The sequence below is a fragment of the Polistes canadensis genome, unplaced genomic scaffold (genome assembly GCF_001313835.1).
Source record: "Polistes canadensis isolate GaletaPanama2010 unplaced genomic scaffold, ASM131383v1 scaffold_2, whole genome shotgun sequence".
Taxonomy (NCBI): Eukaryota; Metazoa; Arthropoda; class Insecta; order Hymenoptera; family Vespidae; genus Polistes; species Polistes canadensis.
The window spans coordinates 410506-417773 of record NW_014569549.1 but is presented as its reverse complement, the minus strand read 5'-3'; the positions used below and the strand labels follow the sequence as shown (position 1 = coordinate 417773).

At 32.0% G+C, this 7268-nt stretch overlaps 1 protein-coding gene across 4 annotated transcripts in view; it reads right to left on the bottom strand.

The window, feature by feature from the left end:
* The window catches only part of LOC106785633 (histamine H2 receptor-like), a 24541-nt gene extending 17665 nt beyond the window's left edge, over nt 1-6876 (bottom strand). Inside the window, exons 1-2 of one of the 4 annotated variants that reach the window (XM_014746273.1) lie at nt 5541-6876; nt 2831-3270 (exon numbers count right to left, since the gene is read on the bottom strand). The gene's annotated coding sequence lies outside the window, so the exon portion shown is untranslated. The remainder of the gene's footprint in view (nt 1-2830; nt 3271-5540) is intronic. The other 3 variants (XM_014746266.1, XM_014746281.1, XM_014746287.1) reach the window with 3 other exon arrangements.
* Between the last annotated feature and the right edge of the window lie 392 nt (nt 6877-7268).

Below are 7268 nucleotides of genomic sequence, written 5' to 3'. Positions count from 1 at the left end.
ATATATATGTATATATAATATATATTTTTAAAAGAAATCTATGTATTATAAAATGAAATGAAATTCTTTTTTCCGTAATCGTGTTCGTGTATTAAATTAAAAAAAAAAAAAGAAAAATAATTCACGAAGTCGAAGTCACATTATAGTTTATTTGTCCTCGAGAGAGTTTTTTTTTTTTTCTTCCCATCTTTACGGTCTTTAGTTTCAATAACGCGTAGCAGCAGTGTAGATAATTTTTAATCTCTTATCTATTCAGATGATCGTTAGAACGTATAATGTAACTATTTCTATTATTTCATTTTTTTTTTCTGAATTAATTTTTTATACATATAATACGATTATATCTAGTTAATTAAAGCGATCGTCTTTCATAAATTCTTAACCATGTTTATTATAATTATATATATATATGAACTTATGGCTTTCGCAATAATATTTCGTAAAATAATAATGTTACTGATAAACGTATATGGTAACACTTTAATTAATTAATTAATTTATGTATGAGGTGAATTCGTTCGAGATAAAAAAAAAAAAAAAGAAAATACGAATAAGCGGATACCGATTTTATCTGATATTTAATTTAAATTAATCTACGTTGTGTAATTAATCGAATGAAGAATCGTTAAAATAAGGAAAGAGACAAATGATATTATAAATTACTCTTTTCGTAACAATAAGAAAATAACTGAAAAGAAAAAAACAAGAAAATAACAGGTAAATCGGATCTAACTTTATAAGGATGCCGATAATTAGATAAATTCAATATTGGAGCACGCTGAAGTTTTTATCTTTTTTACTTTTATGGATTGTTTAATGTCATTGTTGTTATACATATACTTATCCAAAAGAATCGAATTAAATTACGAATAAATAATTAATATACAGTAAAAAAAAATATAATAAAGAAATATCATGAAAAATCGTTTTAACATTAATTACATACTTATAAACTCTTGTTAATTATCTTATTTGATAGAAAATAATAAGACGCGAAAGATTAAGCACAATTAATTAAAAAATAAAAAGAAAGAAAAAAAAACAATTCCGAAATGTTCATTGCTTATTGCATAGACGTGTGTGTATCTGTGTATATGTAAATTGGCATTTATGTGTATAGTAGTAGTTTCGAAAATCTACTCATGCATTCACGTATCGTAATGTAAGTAATTATGTTTTTTACTTTTTGTATATTTTTTTTCCAGTCTGCATGAACAATCAATCGTACAATGTCCGAGAGGAAAAAAAACGTACGCAAGTTTTATTGTTTCTCGGTCAGTTTTGCCGATCAGCAAACGTAGGAAAGAAATCGGAAAGAAAGAAATGGAAATAATATACGATATTGTTGAAAAAACTGCAGCAGGCGCGAGTATTAAACGAAGAGACCATCTGGCGCACCCTTTCAAAACCAGGAAATACGAAAAAAGATTTTAAACATAGAGAAGTTTTCAAGTTGGTCGATAATTTTGGTTAACCGGGATAAAAGACAGCAAGGAGGATTGCAAACAACGTTTCTTTTATATATTGGATATAACAAGTTTTGCAAGATTTCTTTTTTATTCTTTTCTTTTTTTTCTTTTTCTATGTATTTACATGAACGTATAGAAAAAGTATATATGCACGTACGTATGCACCCCTATGCGATATAGAAACAGGAGCAAATATATTTAAGTGAAATATTAAAACCACAAACATTCGAGAATGGGAATTGCCAATGGCGCACGTGTTTGGATTTTGTCCAACATTTTTTCGCGGTAACGCGAATTCCTATATCAGTTATATATATGTACATGTATCTATAAATTATTTGATAAATTTTATTTGTATCAACCGAACGACACTAAAATCCAATCGTGTATAAAAGTAATCCAAATATTTACGAAAAGGATTTAAATATTGTAAATATATAATATATTGATTATAAATTTATCTCTAAATCATCTATATATATATATATAAAATACAAAGTATTGAATTGCTTGAAAACTAATTGTCAAATATAACGAATACATTAATCTCACAATAGATAATTAATTTTTAGAACGTGATCTTTAATTATAATTTATTTAATAAAAAAACAAAAATTGATTTATATTTTTGTATCGATCACACAACAAACTTCCAGAACACGAACGAATAGATTAATTAGAAATTCCAGGAATTTATGAGTAAACTTAAATAATGTTTACTCGTGATAGCCTACAAAGCTGCTGTCGGGTTTTGCCAAGGTAGAGAATTCGAATGGGATGAGCGCATAAAATACACACATATATATATATATATATATATGTATATACATATACGTATTGCGTAGAGTAGTGTGGCTGCTGACTTAATGACGGCAAATTCTCTTTGACGTCAAGACGAATATATCGCGTAACTGAACGAACCATGACTCGTCGAATTTCATTATTCGTTATGATATAAACGAGGAAGATTGATACAAGCAAGCAAGAGTCAAAGGATACTGGGAACAGATTTAATCACCAAGGTGATTATTGAATACCGTTTGATTCGTGTTCCCTCGCTGCCAAATATAAACCAAGTTGCTCTGTTTCTGTTTATTGATGCACGCGAGATTATCATTCAATTTAGGTATCATAGCTTTATTCTCAACTTTATTCTTTTTTAATGTAAAATCTTTGAAAAGATATCAAACGAATAGATAGATTTATATATATGAGAGAGAGATAGATAGAGAAAGAGTTTATTTTTGTTTAAATATTTTTAAATAATATTAATTCTATGTAAAAATATACAATTTATTTTTATTAGATCATAAAGAACTGTACGTTGTTAAAGGATAATAAATAAAATGAATAATACTCACCGTTTAACTCGACCGTTTCACTCGTCGTAACTCAGAAGATTTACTCGGTAGTTTCCGTTTATGGGATAAAAAATGAAGATATCGGCGGCAGGTTCATAAAATCATTATCATCATCATCATCATCATCATCAAACGGATATCTTTGATATCGACACGTATCGTAGTATGTTCTCTTCCAGCCGAGCATTGTCCAAGTTTGAAACGTTATAAACGTTAGAAACATACGCGTTGATCATATCAATTCGAATGAATATCAATAATAATTTTAACAGTTCAATCAAATCGCGCACTTCATTTTATTCGTCAGTTGTATTTTTTTTCTTTTTCCCCCATCATTTTCGTTTAAACGTTATTAGGAAAATAATAATATCGATTTAAACACCAAGTTCCGATTGATTGGATGGAGGATGATCGATCTACGGGAAAAATTTCGAACGCACCTTCGGACAAAAGAAAAGAAAAAAACAATAATAATTAATGGAGACAATTGACGCACCATTGATGAGAGAAAGGGACGGGGCGAGGGGAGGGCGTGGAGGAAATTGTAATCGTCGTTCGTTGATGACAACAACAAAAATAAAAAGATGTCAACGAATATGTTGTTCCATCGATCGAACAAATAATCGAGGCTCGTTGGTATGCGAAACATGCACGTATTATATATGCGGATCATCTAACCATCGAATTCCCATGAGTTCAGATTTCTATGCACCTAACAACTATCTTTGATTATGTTGGCATACACGTGTATGTTCAATTATTCGTGACAATGCATTTCAAATGAATATAATATACATTATTGTATGATAATATTGTGTTTGTGTGCGTGTGCGTGTGTGCGTGTGCATTTTATAATCTATCTGACGAAAAAAAAACATATAAATATTTTATTAAATTGTATTCCTTGATTTTTCTATCTGATCAAAATTATCGTCCGATGGCAAGGAAAAGCTTAGTCAACTTGAAAAATTAACATTCGAATCTAATTGACAATGATTATTCTTATCGGATTAAAGGAAAAAGTTGATTTTTAAATATTTGACAATCCGTTTCGCGATGAATTACGTTTAAGAAAATTTGTCACCGATCAAACCGGGACACGTAATATTATAAGTTGACATTTATTTGCCCTTTCTTTGTGATATATTAATAAAACGGTCAATGAATTTTTTTTTGTACAAGAAGGACTGTGTAAGTTTCAACGAGTTAGAAGAAAAAATTCTGTAACTTTTGAAAGGGATTATATGAAGGCAAAAAAAAAAAAGAAAAAAAAAAGAAAAATGAATCGGGGAATATAACGGACGTGTTTATGAATCATGATATAAGCTTTTGCGCGTCAATGAATTATATCTCAGAATCAACAGGTACTCTTATTCTCTTTGTCTTCGAGCACGTTCTCGTCCAATTTAACTGGTCGATCGATATTTCCCGAAAACAGAATCCGTACGAGAGGAAAGAATAAAAAATGAAAAATTACTAGTCGATTAGACGCGCGCGCGAAAGGGGAAAATGAATCACAAAGTTGAATACTCTTTTTACTAACGAAGCAACAACAACAACAACAACAACAACTACAAAATAATAACTTCAAAAATAATAGATAATGAAATTAATTAGCAAATTAATACAAATTATTCGATTTTCCAATTGAATTGGTCAATTATCTTCTCTTTAACGTTCTAAAATTATCGAATTGATTATTAAATTAATACCTCCCGAAATTAATTATACAGAATATTATTTTAAACAATGTGGATATAACATTTCTCGATAATCTCCTATTATCGAAGAAAAATCCTATTATCGTGTATATAACTTACAAAAAAGAAAAAAAAAAGAAATCATATTATCACCCCCTATTCTCCTCTCTTTGTTAATATCCATTTCATTTATCATGTTTTCTATTAAATGAGAAAAAAGACGTGTGAGGAGTCACGCGATCGACTAATATATTAATGCTTTTAACATAAATATATTCACGCTGAATGAAATGAAATTTCTTAATATAGTGCAACGAACGAACGAAACCGTTAATCTCACCTTCGATCCATTTTTTTTTAAATCATTAATCTTCAACTAACATATCATTTCTACGGAATATTTCATTCTAATTCTTTGCAAACGTAGATATATTAGAGATACATTTAAAAAAAAAAGCTTTTGGTTTATGTTTAAGTAAACCTCTCTCTCTCTCTCACTCTCGTGACATTTAAAGGATCAATCAGCACGCCTGCATCTAATTATAATACTTTACAAAAATATAAATAAATATACCATTTAATCCTATAAGTATTTTCAACTCTAAACATAACAAGAATACGATGAGAGACGAAGCACATGTTGAGAAACCGATCGTCATCCATCAGCTAAAGAAAAGAGGGCCGTTAATAGGGGGTGGAGGTAAGGGTAGGGGAAGGGGAAGAGCGAGTATCAAAGAGTAAAAGAAAAAACATTGAAACAAGGGGGGTACAGTGTAGAGAGGAATGTGTGTGTGTGTGTGTGTGTGTGCCAACGGGGAAATGAAAGAGAAATGTAAGTATAGAAAAGAGAAAGAGAGAGAAAGATAAGTCAAAAGGATTGTAATATTCTCTCTCCCACTCCTTCCATCAACTTTCACCCCCCCCCCTTCTCACTCTTTCTCTTTCTATCTCCGTCTCTATGACGCGACACGCATGCACGTAAATGTGTATATTTTCCCTCTGTAGCTCACCCCATCAGGTAAAAATTCCCGTCGGTATCTCGCGTAACACTCAATACAATGATCATGTTGTTTATACCTGCCTCGATGTTCGCGTTTTTGTGATCGGCAGACGACGACGACGACGATGACAACGATGACGATGATGATGATGATGTGGAAAGATTCAAGTTGACATGACAGTGATCATCGTAGTGGTTAGTTGACAAGTTGTGGATGATATTGTTGAATGGCGGTTGTTGATTGTCTCGTGAACGAAAAAGAGACAACGGCGTTCAGGATAATAATCGAAACTTTCAGATAGAGCAATAGAAAATGTTAAAGTAATGGAGAACCATGACGATTATGATGATTATGATAATGATGATGATGACAAGTGGTGTTCCTTGTCCAACGATGAAAAGATGAGAAAAGAAAAGGATGAGTATTGCACGATAGTGTTTGACGTGTTATGGAGAAAGATGACAATGAAAACGAAGGAAAAACGAGGACGACAACGAAAACGATGACGATGATGATGATGATGAGAACAGCAACAACGAGGACGACGACGACGACGACAAAGACGACGAAGAGGAGGACGACGAGGACGCCGACGACGCCGTCGACGACGAAAAACGACGACAATGACAACGACAATGACAACGACGTTGACGTTGACGTTGACGACGACAACGACGACGACGAGGACGAGGAAGACGACGACGACGACGTTGACAACGTCGACAAATTAAACCTGGTCTGTTGGTAGGCGTCGCGGCGCTCATACACCGGCTCACTGAGCCCGAAGTGGGCGACACCGCCTGAACACCGGCTAAAAACCCGAACGGTGCCAGTGTGGGTGGCTGCGGGGGTGGGCGGGGGCCGACGAAGGATCACCGACAACGACCGAGAGAACCGACCGACCTTTCCATTAGAGGATGGGCGCAAGCGCTCTTCAAAACTTGCTTTTCATTTTCCACTGTGTCACACTTCTTCTTCTTTTTCTTTTTCTTTTACTTTTACTTTTTCTTTTTCTTTTTCTTCTTCTTATTCTTCTTATTTTTCTTTTAATCGCGCTTACGATCCCTCTTCAAATTTCTCTTATCAACTATACTTTCTATTCCCCCTTTTTTATTTATTTCGATATTAGGGTGAATCAAAAGTTCCTGCGGTGTTTTTTTTTCTTTTAATGATCCCCATTAGCTGCTATATTCATTTGAGGATTTAGGAATTTTACGTATACCATTAGGCGCACCTTTTATGCATATATATATATATATAACTTATCCGGCCAAAAATGTCAAAAAGAAAAGAAAAAATTGAGCAGATAAGTAAGTATAGTTTCAATGCAATAAATGTACAAACTTTTGTGATTCACCCTAATAAAATATATAAATATATAAAAAGACGATCTTTTTTTAATTATATTTTTAAAGGACGTTTATATCCTTGAATCAACGATTTTTTTATTTATATTTTCGTTATACTCCCCTCCTTCTAAACGATAATAATAATTGTTAAATAATTAATAGTAAAACGTAACGCGAAAAATGATATGTAAGAAAGTTTATTAATATAAAGATTAATAATGATTCTTTTTACAGATGTTATTGTTACTTTTCACGTTGGAACGTGAGTAAAACGCATTCCTGTATAAACCAGCATCGAACGAGAAAAATCTGTTCTCGTTTGTATGCAAAAATAGAACTTGATGGAAATAATGGTATATTATATATCTTCGCAGATTTCTAAACTCCG